This window comes from Balearica regulorum, chromosome 26, assembly GCF_011004875.1.
Source record: "Balearica regulorum gibbericeps isolate bBalReg1 chromosome 26, bBalReg1.pri, whole genome shotgun sequence".
NCBI lineage: Eukaryota > Metazoa > Chordata > Aves > Gruiformes > Gruidae > Balearica > Balearica regulorum.
The window spans coordinates 1081484-1098013 of NC_046209.1; the positions used below are offsets into that span (position 1 = coordinate 1081484).

A 16530-nucleotide genomic window follows, 5' to 3' on the forward strand; every position below is an offset into this window, starting at 1 on the left:
CCCGATAGCCCCCCCACCGCTGGTGGGTGCCCCTCGCTGCCCGTGCAGGCTGATGTCCCCATGGGGAGGGGGTGGGAGCACAGTGTGTGCGTCATCATGCCTGTTGCCATGGAAACCATCTGGTCCCTGGGCACGGGAGCTGCGTGGGCACGTGGGCACAGGCCGGGGCGGGGGGGGCGGGCAGCAAGGCGGAGCAGGGCTGCTGCAGGCTGCAAGGGCCCTGGCAAGGGCACGACTCTGCGGGGATGGTCACAGCTCTGTGGGGATGTCATGGCTCCGTGGGGACATTGTGGCTCTGCAGGGATGGTCGTGGCTCTGCAGAGATGGCCACGGCTCCGTGGGGATGGCCACAGGTCCCTGGGGACAGTCACGGCTCCATGGGGATGGTCACGGCTCTGCTGGAATGATCACAGCTCCATGGGGATGCTCAGAGCTCCATGGGGACGGTCACAGCTCCGTGGGGATGTCACAGCTCCCTGGCACCAGCCATAGGAATCACTCCTGTCCCCTTGTCCTGCCCGTAGGCTGGGGGCAGCCAGGACCTTTGGTGGGTACCGGGGCTGAAGGGTGGGACACAGGGGCATGGGGATGCTTGGTGCCGGTCCCCACCTGCTGTGACCCCCAGGACCCCCAGGGGCTGCAGAGACCCAGGCAAGGCTGGGGTGGGGTCACAGGTATTTTCTGGGGGGGGGAGGTGGCCCCCCTGGGCACTGTCACACCAAAACTCAGGTCTCCTGCGTCAAGACACACCCAGCATTTACAGCAGCTCCGCAACGCTCACCTGGGGGACGGAAAATCTCTGCCCCCCCCCCCCCATTCCCAGGTCTCCTGTCCTCCATTTCTGCCTTGCCCTTCTGTCCCCCCACTGTCCCCCCACCCTGGCTGGTGCAGGTGGGGACCCCTGCCAGTCAAGTCACCCCAGGGCAGGAAAGGTTCTTCGGGGACCACGGTCCTGCTGTAGCGTGGGGTGTCCCTTGGGATGCTCCAAGGGTTGGCTGTCCTTCAGGATGCCCCTTGGGATCCTCTTGCTCTCAGAGGCCACTTGCTCCGTGGTGGCTCTGGCCACTGCAGCCCCCTGTGCCCAAGCCTGGCACCCAGCAGCCATCAGACCACCCAGGCCAGGGGCACCCCGAGCCCCCTGAAAATGTGAGGCAGCGGTGCAGGATTGAGATGGATGATACTTGCAGGGCACCTTGTGCTCCCCCTGGGCCTGGGGTTTTAAACAAGCCATTCCTGAGCGTTAATTAGTCAGTGGTGGGATGAGCCATGGTGCAGCAGTTTCCCATCGCTCCCCCAGCCAATGAGCAGCTGTTGCTGCAGCCTGCGGCCGTAAAAATGCTTAAAAGCACAAATCCAGTGTTTGGGACCCAAACCAGCTCCTGGCACCATGTGTCACATCAGGACCATGTTGTCCCTCATGTCCCCCCCCAGGGAGGGTGGTGATGGGAGGCTCCCAGCAGCGCTTGTGGCCCTTGTACCCCCCCAGATGCTGTCCCAAAGCCGGGGGTTCCCCTTGTGCCCAGTGCAGCCCCATCTGCAGTCAAAGCAGCTTACAGCACCACGGGTGAGGACATATGGGAGCAAACTGGATTAGGGGAAAAATCAGCCTTCTTCCCACTAACAGGATTAGTGGGTTTTCAGCCCATGCTCGGCACAGCCACCAGCAGGGGCTGGCGTGCATCTGGCAGCAGGGCCAGGTCCCCCTCGGGGTGGAGGAGCCAGTGGGGACAGCCCAGACCCAGCATTTCTCCATCTCAATTCATGCTGGGATTGGAGCTGCAACTGGTGCATACCGGCATGGCCCTGCCGCAGGCTGGCACAGCACTGGGATGTGCTGGGAAGTGCTGCTGGGGAGTGATGGCTGCAGCCCCTCCTGCCCCGGGGATGTGGCCCCATCCCCCCATGGTGACTCCTGCAGGGGGGAACACACGGGGCCCCTCTCGCCCTGCTGGCACCGCAGCCGGGAGCCAGGCACCACCGGGACCCGGCCAGCCGCGCTCGCCCCGTGCCAGTGGCAGCTGGAGAAATCAAAGCCTTGATTCACGGCCATGCCGGGCCGGCGAGCATGATTCCTGCTCCCCTGGCATCATTAGCGTGACTCCCACCCGCTGCTGATTCATCCCCCTGGATTTTCCCCTCTGCACAGGGAGAGCGGCTCCACTGGGGCCGGGGCTGGGAGAGACTGAGGCCACGGCCCCCCAGCACGCGGGGCATCCCATCCCAGTGTAAGCTAGAGCAGCCTCAGGGCTGCTGCACCCAGGGCTGGAGCATCAGGGGACCTAGTGGGGTGGAGAGCTCTGTCCAGGGGCACGAGGCTCTCCTCTCGCCCCCACCCCACAGGCTGCTGGGCACTGCAGCCCCAGGCTGGAAAGGCTCTGCTCGGGGGGCTTGGGGTGCCCCCAGTCCCGCAGCAGGATCATGGAGGGGGTTTCCAGACTGGCCAGAAGCTCTGCCACCCCCCCCCCCCCCCCGCCCAGTGCTGGAAAGGGAAGGGGAGGGTTACAGCAACGAGTGACTCAGAGCGAGAGGGAGCAGGAGGGACCCGCAGTGCCCTGCGGCCTTTCCTCTGCCTGGTGGCCAGGGACCTGCGGCCACTCGGCTGTTGGGGGTCCCGGGTGGGTGCGGGAGGCTGGTGCTGCAGGGGACACGGAGACAAGGCCCCACGCTGGGCTCAGCCGCAGCAGCACCGTGACACTGCACATGCCGTACCACCCCCCCCCCCAGCCTGTTGCAGCCCCGTTGGGGACAGCGGGCAGTGCAGCACCCCGATTTTTCAAGGGTGCCCTGAGGCATCCCCGAGGTCTCCTGGGGGCAGGACCGGGCTGCATCGGGGGTCGCGGGGGGGGTGAGCAGACCGGGGGGGACCGTCCCGCTGCCCCGGGGCTGCGGCGGGTCCCGGTGCCTCGCGCCCCGGGCGCCACGCGCCGCCACAGCGCACCCGCTCCCCGCAGCGACCCGTTCATAAATATTAACGATATATTTACATACGACCGCCCCTTTCCCCGCCCCCGAGCTGATTGGCTGCTACCTCCGCCGCTCTGCAGCCGGTTCCGCCCTTTCACCGCCGTCCATCCGCGCCACCGTCGCAACCGAACCTGGTGGCCGCACCCAGCCCCGCCTCCTCGCCTCCCCACCTCCCCGCGCGCCACTCGACCCCATCACCCATTGGCGGGCGGCGCTGCCAATCGGGCGGCGGGGCGGGGTCAGATGTGCCCGCGCCCCGGCCGGGGCTGGGCAGTAGGGTGCGTTGCGCGGTGGCGCTGGTGTCTGAGGCGGCGGCTCCGCTCCTCCGCCCCTCGGTGCCCCGGCCCCGCCGAGACCGGTGAGGAGCCGCCCGCGCCGCGGAGGACTTGGGGTGGGGGGGTGCCCGCCGGCGAGCGGGTGGGGACGGCCGGAGTAGGCCGCGGCCTGGCGGAACCCCCGACCCGGCCCTGCCCGGCGCCGCTCGCGGCCCGCTGCGGCCCGAGCGGCGGGGCTCGGTGGAGCTGGCGGGGCTGGGCGGGGAGCGCCCGGGGGGGGTGTCGTGTGGGGGCCCTGGGCAGGGCGAGTGGGGGCGGTGGGGCCGAGGGGGGGCGACGGGGCTGGGGGCGAGGGCCCTGGGGGGGCTGCGGGGGCGGAGTTGGGGTGAGTGGGCCGCAGGGCAGGGATCGGAGGTGGGAGGTGGGGGTGCTGGGGCCCTGAGGACTTGGGCTGGCACTGAGGGGTGCCTGGGCAGGTGGAAGGTGGTGCTTGCTCTGGGGAGGGTGCTGGCCCCGGAGGTGAGGGGGTTGGGAGGTCCTGGGGGTGCTGGGGCTGGAGGGGGCATTGGGAATGTGCTGGGAATCCTGTGGGATAGGAGGGGTGAGTTGAGCTGGAATGACGGGGTTAGGAGGGTGCTGGGCTCCTGGGGTACAGGGCTGGGAGAAGGGAAACCCCTGGGCAGGTTGGGGGGGAGGCTGGGGGATGGGCTGGGGGTTAAGAGGCTCGGGGGGGGGGGCAAGGAGGGCCCTGGGGGGACTGGGCTTGTGGTAGAGGGGTGAAGGAGAGGGATGAGAAGCTGGGAGGGTATCTGATGGGGATCACTGAGTGCTGGCGGGTCGAGGGGTGTGATTTCTGGATGAGAAAGTGATCTGGGGGTGGACACAGAGAGGGGCTGTATTGTGGTGGGGGCCCTGAGGTCTTTGGGTGAGGGTGTTGGGTGGAAGGGGCTGTCATGGCAGAGGTGGGGGGTAGTGGGGTGCGTGGCTGGAGCTGGGGTGGCGAAGGGCACCTCAGGCTTTTGGGTGGATGAGGTGAGAGGGGGCAATTGTAGCTGATGAGAGACAGTTCAGCACCAGCTTGCTTTGGGAGTTGGGTGACTTAATGGGGATGGGGTCTAGACCCTGTTTTGGGGTATAAAAGGTTGGGAGGCTTGTCAGAAGGTCTAATATCACATAATCCACTTGTTTTTTTCAGTGTGTGAGTTAATGGTGGGTTAGTATAGAGAGGTTGCGCAGAGAAGGGGAAAATAGCTGGAGTCGTCGATGGCTGGTGAAGGATAGTAATGGTAGCCTGCCTGTTCTGGGCAGTGCTTGATGGCATTAGTGAATTGTAGTGCACGGGTTATGTAAAGGAGGGGTAGCTGCAGATGCTGGCTTTTCTGTATTACTGAGGTAGAGCGGAGTAGAGGAGATAAGTGGGTGCCGCAGACAAAGGGAGAAATCTGTCTCCTTCTTCTCCTTATTTCCAAATAGAAGTGTGGAATGAAAAGCCGGATGCTGGCAGGTGTCCTTTAGGAGGTTAAGGAAGGGAAGCTGTGTAGGTAAGCAGGGCCAGGAAGGTGTCATGGTGCCTGGTTCGCGAGCTGGGTACCTGATCTCCTCTGCAGCTCATTTTCTTCAACATTGCTGGAGCAGGTGAATGGGATTCACCTCAGTACTGGGCCATTGCCGTCAGGTGTGGCCTTAAATAAAACCCAAATGGACTGTGCTAGAGCTGCGTTCTGCTCTGAGACGTTCTCTGGTGCTGCTTGTAAATGCGGCAAGAAGTTATTGTGGCTTTTAAGGTGCTGAATTATCTTTAATGGGTTTGGGGTTTTTTTTGCGGGGGGGGGGGGAACTGACAGGTTTGTTTATAACTGTAGGCTTCTTGTAAAACTAACCTGGACAAGTATAACTGCGATGATTACTACCAGGAGAAAAGCTGACTTGTGGTACACCACAGAAGTCAGTAACTTGATATTTAGTCTGAGTCTGTAAGTAAACTTGAGGCCTTTTAGGTAATTGCTTGGTTTTCTTAACATACTGCTTTTCAGAGACAACATGCTTCTCAAGCACGTAGTACTGAAGTCAGACCTTCATCCTTTGGGGGTTTTGCTTTTCTTTAGCTTTCTGCTGTGTGGGACATCCCATCGCATGCAGGTGGATGAGCTGATTGCTGCTGGGTTGGCTTCCAGGTCAGCTGCATGATCATAAGGCAAATGCATGGGAGCTCTGTGGCTATGTAGCACCATTTATCATATTCTGGTTGTAGCCAGTATGGGGGAAAACGCACCAAAAAAGCTGGATCAATATGTTTATGTAGAGCTTATTGTCTGAGAGGTTTTCTTCTGCCATCTGTAGCTGCAAAACAAATGGAAATATCTCTTTTGTGTGGCTGGAGTATTGTCGTGGATTTTAATGATTTACACAGGAGGCGCATTTTAATGCACCTACCAATTTATCCACCTACCAATGTATCCATCTTATCCTTGGATATAGTATTTAACTGGTATTACTTATGGTAATTAATGCTTTTTGACATCGAGCATTATCTTAGGAAAGTGTTATCCCTCTTTGAAGGTTGGGGAATGGCAGCACACCAGGAGACTGGCTTCTCTTGGTTCAAACGGGCAAGAAGAATAATTCAGTGGCCTGGAAAAGAGCATGTGACTCCAGAGACGTAGGTTTGTCCTCTGCTCATCACACTTCCCCTGTGGCCAGCCCAACTTCTGCCTTCCTGCCTTATTTCCTTATCTGTGAAATGGAGATAACTGCTCTGCCCTACCTCGTGCACTGGGAGGTTGTCATGCCCTGAAATTCGTTAATGTAACGAGGCAAGTGCCTGGCTCCCGGACCTGTGGTCCCACTGCTTGTCCCTGGACTCAGCTCCAGAGGAACCGGACACTCTGCCCTTCAGAAAACGCTGATTTTTTTTTTTTTTATTGCTGGTAACTGCTGTTCTCTGCTTCCTCGCATGTGAGTGAGGCAGTAGAAGTTGTCACTGTCAGGCACAGGGAATCGTGGTTTCCTTGCCAGAAGTCATCCCGTTAGTGCAGCGGTTGGTTAGTCTGCCAAGCCGTGGGGCTGGCCGAGTGCCAGTGCCTAACTAATTGCCCTTAGAATGATCTGTTTTGTGTAGGGCTTGAAATCGCCACTTGTCCGCCTGCCAGCCGCTGGGGGAAGTTTTCTTTGACGTCTTCGGGAGGAGGTGGTGAATGGCAGAACTTGAGCCCTTTCAGCTGTGAAGATTAGCGCAGGTTGGAAGGGTTGAATGGTTCAGTCGTCTTGAGTTTGTAGACCCCAATGCAGCTCTGAACTTGCAAGAGTTTGCTAGCCGCTCTTCCAAATGCTGCTGGTAGCAGCAGAACTGGTGAGGGGGGTGGCAATCCTGGTGGATGACCCAAAAATGATGGCTGCATAAAAAGCAGGGTAAAGGTTTGTAATTTTGGGGGGATTCTTGCACGGGGAGGGTAGAGCGAGAGGAAAGAATTTTATAAAATACCGCATCTCTACCAATGTAATAGCAGGTATGGTTTGAAGTAAGGGACTCGCTGCGGCGCTGGCTTGCTTGGGTGGCTGGTAGATCCAGGGTCCCCATCTTTACGAGAAGTCAAAGGAATTGAGATGTGAAGGTCTAATTGTTGAACCTCAAGGTGGAAAGCTCTCTGTCGTTGCTCAAATATCACTCCAATTATTTAATGGATTTAGCCACAGACCAGAAATTGTTCAATGGGATTCTGTGCATATAGCGAGTTTTGGAATTTCCCGGTTGTAGCATCTCTGACTTCTTTGGACAGCGTGTGTGTCTGTTAGTTCACCTGCTGCCAGACAATGTGATATATTAACTTTGTCTTTTATGGGTTTCCTAGCTTGATGTGCAGAATGTCAGAAGAAATTAAATTGGGAAGGGAATAAAACTAAAAACATAAATCCAGTTCCCTCCTGCTGTGTGGTCTGACCATCGTCGCAATAACAGCAAACCAGCAGAGCTGGAGAGGGCTTTTTAAAAAAAAAAAAAAAAAAAAAATTGTCTTAGGTTTACTCAGTTAGTTTGTATTTTTAAATAAACACTGGAACTTAAGGAGAACTGGAAAAGCCAGACCTTGCTGGAAGCATCTGGCTTTGGTGGCCCTGTGTGTGTGTAAGCGATGGGCAGTTTGCTTCAGACGACTCTGCTCCATCCCTCAGCGTCAGCTCCAGCCATACAGATTTTACTGCTGTCACATATAAGAGTCCCCTGTTATCATCTGCTTGCTTCTGCTTCGGTCTGCTAAAAGGCCCTTTATTAAAATACCAGAACAAATAGGCCATTGTGCAACACAACCCTGTTTTCATTTTAAATGCTATTTCTGAAACTGAAAGTTGCTCACAATGGTCTTAAGTTGCTCATACGTAAATTTTCTCTCCAGCAAAGCCATCGATTCAATAACTGCTTTAAAATGTTCTTTGTATTGTGCAATTGTGCCAAAGGCTTTTGGCCTCCCTGCTGCTGCTGCTCCTCCAAAATACCTGAAAAGCCGTGAACTAACTTAAAACCCAACTAAAAGTGATCCTGACATCCAGTTTGTTTGAAAAGGCTGAATAGAGCAATCCACAGTTAATTCTTGATGCTGGGGGCGTTCGGGGCAAACAGCTGTTGTGCGAGAGAAGCAGTTCCTCAGCTGAAGTATGTTTAATCTTTCTTTTAAGGGATGTACGAGCTTTTCCTGGGAATGAGTTAGGAATTCATCTGATATTTCAAACTCAAACATGCCTGAAAATCTCCAGTAGTTTTGGATTAGGTTTTAAATGGGTGGGTAGGGATTGGCTGTGACGTTAACAAAAAAAAAGGAGGAAATTCAGGCACACTGTTAATGCTGAGACACAAACCAGGAAATTTAGTTAAGGATTATGCTTTTTCGTAATTTATTGTGTTTTTTTCCCCCTTCCTTTTAACAGACAAGAAAAAGTTTCAAAGTACTCCAGCCTGTGTTGGTTCTGTATAACTGCAAACATTTCCAAATTTGCAGTTAAAGATCTGTTTTTTTTAATGGACTTTTAAGAAGCTGTAAAAGCTGAGAAACCTCAGTAACTCCTGCTTTATTTTCATTCTACAGAAAGAAGGGAGGAAAAAAGCTGGAAAACGGACCACGTAAGAGTAACTGTAAAAATATCTCGCTCCTAATGTGAATGTATAAGTAGCAAAATTGGCTCTGGCTTGAAGCCAGCGGTCCAGGGATGCTGGAAGGATGTTTTTCCCCCCCAACACCTCCCCATCCCTGCTCAGGTGGCAGTGGGGAGATGTCAGCCTCCTCTCATGGCTCTGGGGAGAAACCAGCAAGTGAGATTGACATTCTGCTAATGTTCTCCAAAAGCTTTTTTTCTTTTTAACTTATCCCCTTCAAAAAATAAATCTATTTTAAATATATAGAATAGTTTGGGGTTTTTTGAGCCCTGAAGGCTTTTTGTCCATTTCTGCCTCATCTGCTTGTAGAAAAATGTACAAGGTCTACATGTTTCTTGTGTGTTTTAACCCTTAGCAGCTTGTCCTCAGATTTTTCTGCTGCAGTTCTGAAACTACAGAAGAGTTTCTCTATATACATACTGCAGAAACTGCTTTTAGGAGGTTATTCCTGCTGTAGTCGTGGTTATTCTCATTTCCTCTGGTCTAAGGGTAACTTTTTTTTTTTCTGGCAAAGGATCACTGTTTTGCCCAATAAATGATGACATATCATGGCTTCTCTTTTCAGTTACTCACTATGAGTGATGGTAAAATTCCCAAACACAAATGTTGTGAGTTTAATGTTACTATGTGATTTTTTCTATTGGGGGTGGGGTGGGGGGTGGGACCCAATCCGAAAAGCCTGAGAGGCTCTTTTCCTTTTCCTTTTTTTAAAGAAATATGACCGTTTTGCTTTTAACTTTGGAATTATGTTAAGTGTAATCTTAGAAGTGGATGCTCCGGCACATGTGGTCAGTGGTGCTGAGTGCCTGAGCAGATAGCTCCAGGTAATGCCTTTCCAATGGTTAAAAGGAACTGGCATAATTTTCAAGGAGCATCACGCTCATCGTATCTTGGGCAAAATGCTGGGAAACCATTTTTCCTGTCACCCCCGAGTGTCATGAGCGCTCTGCAGTGGTTCCAGTGGAAAGCTTGTGTTATGCTAGGCAGGTTTAATTGCAGCTAATCCCAATTAAACATTGTCGTCATTCCTGTCCTTGAATCGCATATAGAGTTACGCCGTTGATCTTGACCATCTTGGCCAAGCCATCTTGGCTTCCATCCTTGTAAGATACTGACTGGTAAATCTCGAAACAAAAGTGGTGCTGATCATCTGGAAGGATATAAAATGAGGGTTTTTTTGTAAAGTAAGTGTTAAAGCTGGTAAATGGAAGTGGAAAGCACTCCCTGGAATCAGCATGTTTTCTGAATGTGTAGCTTAGAAATGGGGAAATAAATATTCAGTTAGTCATAATCTTTATATGAGATTTTTGAAAGTTTTGAAAAGCAAGGAAGGATGATAAATATTATCTAGTAGTTGAGAATGGCTTGGTGTCCTGTAAGACTTAAGAATGGAACGAAGTTTGGAGATGAAACTGTGCAAAGCTGGGAACTCGAGTGTCGATGGTCTTTAAACTGTGTTTTTTCATGTGGTCAGGGAATCACTAAGCCTAATTTTGTTGGTTTGTTTTGTTTGTTTCTTTGAGTGTTTGTTGGTAAAGAAGGAAGGCAGAAAATGTGTAAAGAAAGAGACCCTTCACCTTGTGCTCTAGTCGCTGTCTCAAGTCAGGTGAAGATACTGCAGGTAGGATGGGATTAGGTGCTGGTCAGTGCAATGATTTACTGGGGTTTTGTTACAAATGGGACCTGGAGATTGATTTCAGGAATGTAAAAGTACTTGGAAATAAACTAACCTCTCATCACACCTTTCTCTTCCAATTTAAAACCCTGTGCTGCTTTGCCTACCAGTGGTTTCCAGAAGTGTTTGTTTTCCAGAATACGGGTGTCTGTCCATCAGTAAACCTGTATGTGCTGTCAGCTTGGATCTGGTATGTTTAATTTGAGGTGGGACTGTACAGCATGCCAGTCTTCTGGGGAAGAAACCGAGGATTCAGACATACTCAGTAGGCATTCAGGCACAGTCAGCAGTGTGAATACGGATATCTTTTTATCTCTCAAGTTTCTCCTGCAGCCTGTTTTACTATGTTGAGTTTGGCTCCTAACGCTCCAGTATCCATCTCAAAGAGCTGCTTCGGGCTGTACTGCGTGTTCCCTGCTCGTTTGAGTGAATTCATGTTTCCTGGTGCCGTGATGCTGGTTGTGTTGGGAAGCGAGCTATAGAAAGTGTGTCCCCAGGAAAAGCTGCAGGAGCAACGGGTGGGTTTCTCTAATTCCATTTTGGTGAGTCTGCAGACTATTCTTTGTGTGTTAAAGCGTAAATCCCACCCTGCGCTCTGAAGGGGCTTGCTGCAAATATCTTTCTGGGAAAGGCAGCAAAATCCCCTGTTTTCTGCTGATTTACACTGCAGAGGTGCAATGCCAAATTAATTTGTCAGTGCTCAAATACATCGCGCTACGGTCCCTTGTAGAAACTTGTCGAGCTTAGAGCATTTGCGTTAGACTGATCTGTTAGTGTATATGATAAATAGCAGATATGCTTTGTAAAGACGTCAGCAGAAATATATGCAGCATTTTTAACATAGGACACCGGGGTGAAAAAAAAGGATTTCACATTTGTTAGTATATCTATAACAGGAGCTGTTGCAAGTGACAGCAGTAGCTCTGTGCTCGCAGAATACCAATGCAGATGGAACTGGTTGGTTGCCAGATATTAGTCATGGGGCACACCTACTTTGGAAGAGTAGCCTGTGGGTTTAGAGAAGTAATTATTTTCTAACAGCCCTGTGGGGCACAAGCAATTTAGCTTATGGAGGACAAGGAAGGGCTTGCTCCAGTATGTTAGTTAAAAAATCGTGTGCATATGAGCTGCAGCTGGTGATGACTTGACTAGAATTTAATTTGTCCAGGCATTGTTCATTACAGGCATCGTGGAAGGCACACGCTTCTGAAGGCTGAAACAATTGCTGACCTGGTACAGCTTTGTGGCTAATTGCAATGGAAGTCAGATCCCAAGAGCTGCGGTGGGCAGCCTTTCAGCTGGTGCAGGGAAGAAGCAGAGCTGCTCTGATTTCAGACGTTCTGGTTGATCGTCCAGCTTAGCCCTTCATCCTGCAGAGCTGGCTGCTTATAGCAATTAGAGGCTCTCAGTGGTAGGGACCGTAGGGTGAGCGACTGAGAAGAAGTCTAGCTGAACTGCACTGCTTGCACAGGTCAATGTGAAGCTTAAAGAAGTCAGTGCTTCTGATCACAAAATTCTTCTTTCTCTGATTGCTAATTAGATGGTTAACATTCTTTGCCTTATTATCCCACCCTCAGCTTTTCTTGCTGAGGATCTAGGTTGACACTGCTAGAGGCTCCTAAGGAGCAGTTAACTCTTACATTTCTTTAGTCTAAACCCAGCCTGCTCCTTTGGTGCATGTTTGAAAAGTATGTGGTGCATAGTGTGAAAAACAAACTTACATGCTCTAGATTTAACATTTTTGTTGGGAGTACATATGATACTGACTGAATGTTACATCACACTTTTTTATTTCTTTCTGGTTTATGGATATTTCTGGGGACAATTTCAGCATAGACTGGCTGTGGCTGTGACTTCTGAAGGACTACATTGCCAGTCTGTTGCCAGAAGGCAAGGTTCTTGTCAGGATAGAGGGAATAGATGCTTTCCTACTTGCTGGTGAAGAATATCTTTGCGGTAGCCCAGGTAAGACTATTTTGCCCACTCCAGCAGGGCAGCGAGTGCCCTACAAGGCAGTGACTGTAATTTCATTTTAATAGTCTCAGCGACTCCGTGGGTCATGTGTAAGAAAAACCCATTAATGCAAGTAGACCCTGGCTTTGCTGGAGAGGGTTCTTCACCTCTCTTGCAGGACTTTTTAAAAATCCATGATATTAAAAAAAAAAAAAAAGCGTGGAAAATGCTGTTCTCGTGTTATCTGGAAATAGTTCTCACCTTTGGAATAATATTGTTCAGCAGCGCTGGAAAGGCATAGTGCTCAAAATAGCAGCAGCTGCCATAGGCCGTGATGGAGCAGAGTCAAACGAGTTGTGTTGTCAGTCATGGGAACATAAATCCAATTCCACCTGCAGATGAGCATTCCCAAAATAGAAGAGGGTTGTCAACTAACAGAAGAGATGTATTGTGTGCATCTCTTTTGTGCACTGTTACTGTGCTCCCTTTGTACTGCATTAAGAAAAAAAATAAAAATTAAAAAGTTGCTGTGGTTTAGCTATAGCTCGAGAGACTAACCACTTCCTACTCTCTTCAGTAAATAACAGCTGGGAGAGGTTGTTTGGTTAATAACTCTGTATGCTGTTATTTTGTACGTGCAATATGATTTGTCTGCAGGCAAACCGCCCCGATGAAAAAGCATGCTGCTCCCTAATTTTCGGAGGAAAGTTCTGCTAGCCTGGGGAAGATGTGAATGTCCTCTGGGTCAGGAAGAGCACTTTAGGAGGGTTGATGAAGGGGCAGGAAATCTTGTTTGAGGCTTAACAAGGCTAACTGCTAGTGGTGTAGGAAATTCGTTAACACCCTGAGCCAAGGGAGGGGCCACAGGCTGGCAGGAGGGTTGCCACTGCTGGTGGTAATAAAGTTCAGTGCTTTTCTGAATTTTTAACCACAAGGATCCTGGTGAGTCCTCCGGAGGCATTTCAGGTTCAAAGTTCTCCCGTCTGCCAGTGTTTTTCTGTAATTTTTGAAGCCAAAGACTCTCTGGTGCAGCTGTTTTAAGAGCTTCCTGAATCTGCTAGCTTTCTGCTTTTACTGTTTTTCCTTGATTTAATCATGTCATCCTTGAAACTGTTGTCCCCCGCATAAATAAAGCCTTCCTCCTTCACATTTTCCATGTGCGGACTGCTGTGATAAGCTGTAATTACGGGTTCAAATTCCTGTGGGGACCGATTGTATGGAGCTAACCCGAGTGCCCGTGGATTGGATTTTGGACCGCCAGGCAGAGCAATGCAGATGGTTTCTGTTGAGAAGATGTCCAAATGCTACTTGGATTTTTTTTTAAGTGCATACAAGGTAAAAATTAATCAAATGCAGTATTTTTAATTACTGCAAAGGTCTCTTGTTTGGCTCTGTGTTTCTCTCCGTCTTTCTCTTGTTGGCTGGTTGCTTGCTGTGAATGATATTGCACTATAAATTCCCATTCCTTCAAACCCAGAAACTTAATATCAAAGTAAAAAGCCATTTTCACCAGCAGTGTTTAATTTTGTCTAAGAAAAATAGAGGATGATGAAAGTTGACAGTGCTCTTGCTTCTTATACCTTCCTTCCAGGATAACTGCATTATCCTTACTAGCATCCTAATTTAAAGGAACTAGTTGTTGGAGTAGAAAGCTAAGGAGCAGGTGAACCTGTTACATGATCTAATACTTGTCCCTAGTGCCTGCGTGCATTTCCATTAGACCATATGAAATGAGCACGATAAGGAATTCAGGGAGCAGAGAGCTTGCTGGCAGACTTGTCGCCAAGTGCTCTTGTCAAGGTTTTGTGAGCTGTATAAATGTGCTAGAAAAGAATGGATTTGTAAGTGAGAGCTCATAAATTTGTGACCTCTTTCCCCCTTGCACCAAGAGCTGGCAAGTGCTTCTCCGTGAATGTGAATTTGCTTGTTTCTTTCTTTCCATGACCAGATTTACAGAAGATTCAGCTCTAATCCATTTCTATAAATATTATTAGTTTGCTTTCTTGGCTTATGTGACACTGAAACAGATCTTATTAGGAGTGGGCTTTCTGTCACATTTGAAGGCTTTTTCAGTTCCCTACCAATAGTGGTTGCTGCTCCAATCATACGAGGTTTGTTCGTGCAATTCAGACTTCGTTAACAGGTCTGAGTGGGGCCAACGGTGCTAAGAGGAGAGTTGAAATTACATTGCCAGCAATCAGCTTGGCTCTTGGGATGTTGTGGACTTCTGCTGTCATCTTCTGTGTGATGTGAACCATACTTGGTGTTTCAGCGGTGGAAAGAGCTTCACTCTGAGCTCCTGCCAAAGTTGGTCCATCGTGGGGGATCTTTGTCAATCCCAGCGGCCAGGCAACAACTTGCTTTGCAGCAGGCTCATAGGGACCCTATATATCTATATGGTTCTGGCTTTGTGTCCTGGCTGTGGGTGAAGAGGGTGATGTGGTGGGTACGAAGGCAGAGCAGTAGTGATGCTCTGTCTCTGGGACAACAGATTTCAAGAGTTTCCCAGGTCTCTGATCGCAGATTTTTAGGAGCAGCAACATGATTATAATGAGGCAGTTGAGATTTCTTCAACACCAGATTAGTAGGGAAGCAAACTATTGCTTCTTAAGAAGTCTTTGGTGAAAGATACCAAAAAAGGGGCAAAGTATTATTTGGAAACCCCTTTCTAAATATGTTTTTTTTAAAGAAAAGCTATTTCTGTGATGCTCTCAAGCACAAGAAAGCTTTGTTATATGAGTAGCCTTGTTATAAATACAAGGGGTTGGAGATTAAGAACAAACAGTAAACAGCTCTTTTAAAAACCACCAAACATACATGTTGTTTTGTGGGGCCACCTCATAATCCTAAGGAATTTTTCTTAATATTTCAGAGTGTGAAGCTGCGTGTTGAAAGCATTGCTGGCTTGTTATCCGCTGCTGCGACTTAGCTGGACTGGGATGGAGGCTGGGCAGGGATGGTGCTGTGCCGTGTCACGTGGGCTTTTGTCCTTGCATTTGTGGAAAGAGAGCGAGTCCTGCGTGGCCAGCGGGATATGCTCGGTTCTGTGGAGGCATCTTCTGGCAGAGCGCACCACACATACAGCTGGGAACAGATTACTGCCTGATGGACAGAGCCATGTTTTAGCTTCAGGAAGTGAAGACAGATATGGCTGCTGCTGTGCTGCTGCCTTTTTCATAGTCTTTTGGACTTTTTTTACACTTAAGTTTGTTTAGGACCTGTCTTTGGACACTAGGTCTATTTCAACAGGTTGGGGTTTTTTTTGGCAGGGAGTGAAGTGACAAGGGTACCCAAAAGGAAAGGTTTAGTGAGGATGATGCAGATGGCACTTCTGATGCAGGCTTTCTCCATGCTCATCCATGGAGCCTACATACCGCTGTAGCAAAGAAAAAGACCAATTTGTATCGACTTTAAAGAGTCTGGCTTAGTTCTGTTTTATTTCATGTGTTATGTCATCAGGCTCCAGCTGCAGCACCCTCCCCTGTGCTCGCTTACAGCTGCAGCTGCGGAGGCTTTCTCAGGAGGGGGCTGGAGGTGGCCGCCCCTCCTGGATGGAGGCGTCTGGGACCCTCGTGCCTCTTCGGCAGCTCAGGGGTTTTGCTCCCAGCAGTTTTCTCTGGATTTTAGCCCAGAGAGCAGAGTTGATACAAAAGGGAACAAATGCCTCTCTGTTCCAGTATGCGGGCTGGTAGATATTGATGCCTCATGGGCTGGGCTGGAGTGAGTCTAGCGGGTGTTTTAATGCAGCAGATTTCTTGGAAGGGTAAGAGCACTTGACGTTTTGCATGTCGTCTAAGTGGTGCCCATGTTTGTCTGACAGCCAGGTCGGAGCCGTAGCAGCTGATGGTGCTCACAAGCTGCAGGTAGGAGACTGGTGCTGATGCACGGCTGGGCTGCGCGGTGCACGCGCCGTGACTGCGCCCAGGATGTCTGGCATCTCTTCCACAGGACAGATGTGCCGCACAGGCAGCGGATGGTTAATGCAGCTCTGTTTATATATCAGGCTCTTAGGGGACTCTCGTGTGTGCTGCTTTATCACGGAGCAGGGTCCTGCAGATGCATGTTGGGGCTGGTTTGCCCTCACAACCTCATCAGGCAAGTAATGGGTTTGACACATGTTAAATTTGCACCTTTCAGACTGCGTAACTCTGCAGTCCCTGTGGCAAGCAGGCTGACAACGCGGCCGCTTCTCATCTTTAATGGCAGCAGCAGCTTACAATGCCCTAATGTGTGTGAGCACATCTGATCTTGCTGCCTTCAGCACACTAGAACGAATGCTCTTGCTGTTTGGATGAGAGAGGTTTGAAGAACAAATAGATGACTCTTTCTAATTCTAATTTATATTGTTTCCTGCGAAACTGTCCCCTCTGCAGGGGAAACACGGTAAAGCCATAACAGGAACAAGCAAATGTCCCGTGCTTCCTGGTGACTGTAATGACTCTGACTTGAAATACATCATTGCTTTAGTCTATCGCTAGCTGACTTTTATCTAGGGTGTTTTTTACTGTTAATGATTAGAC

General features: G+C 50.4%; 1 protein-coding gene across 3 annotated transcripts in view; it reads left to right on the plus strand.

Moving 5' to 3' along the window:
* The first annotated feature begins 3193 nt into the window (after window positions 1–3193).
* Window positions 3194–16530, plus strand: part of GNG7 (G protein subunit gamma 7) — a 79200-nt gene continuing 65863 nt past the window's right edge. The window contains exons 1-2 of one of the 3 annotated variants that reach the window (XM_075736365.1): window positions 3220–3322; window positions 8315–8349. The gene's annotated coding sequence lies outside the window, so the exon portion shown is untranslated. Of the gene's footprint in view, window positions 3323–8314; window positions 8350–13198; window positions 13346–16530 lie in introns of those variants that run through there. The other 2 variants (XM_075736364.1, XM_075736366.1) reach the window with 2 other exon arrangements.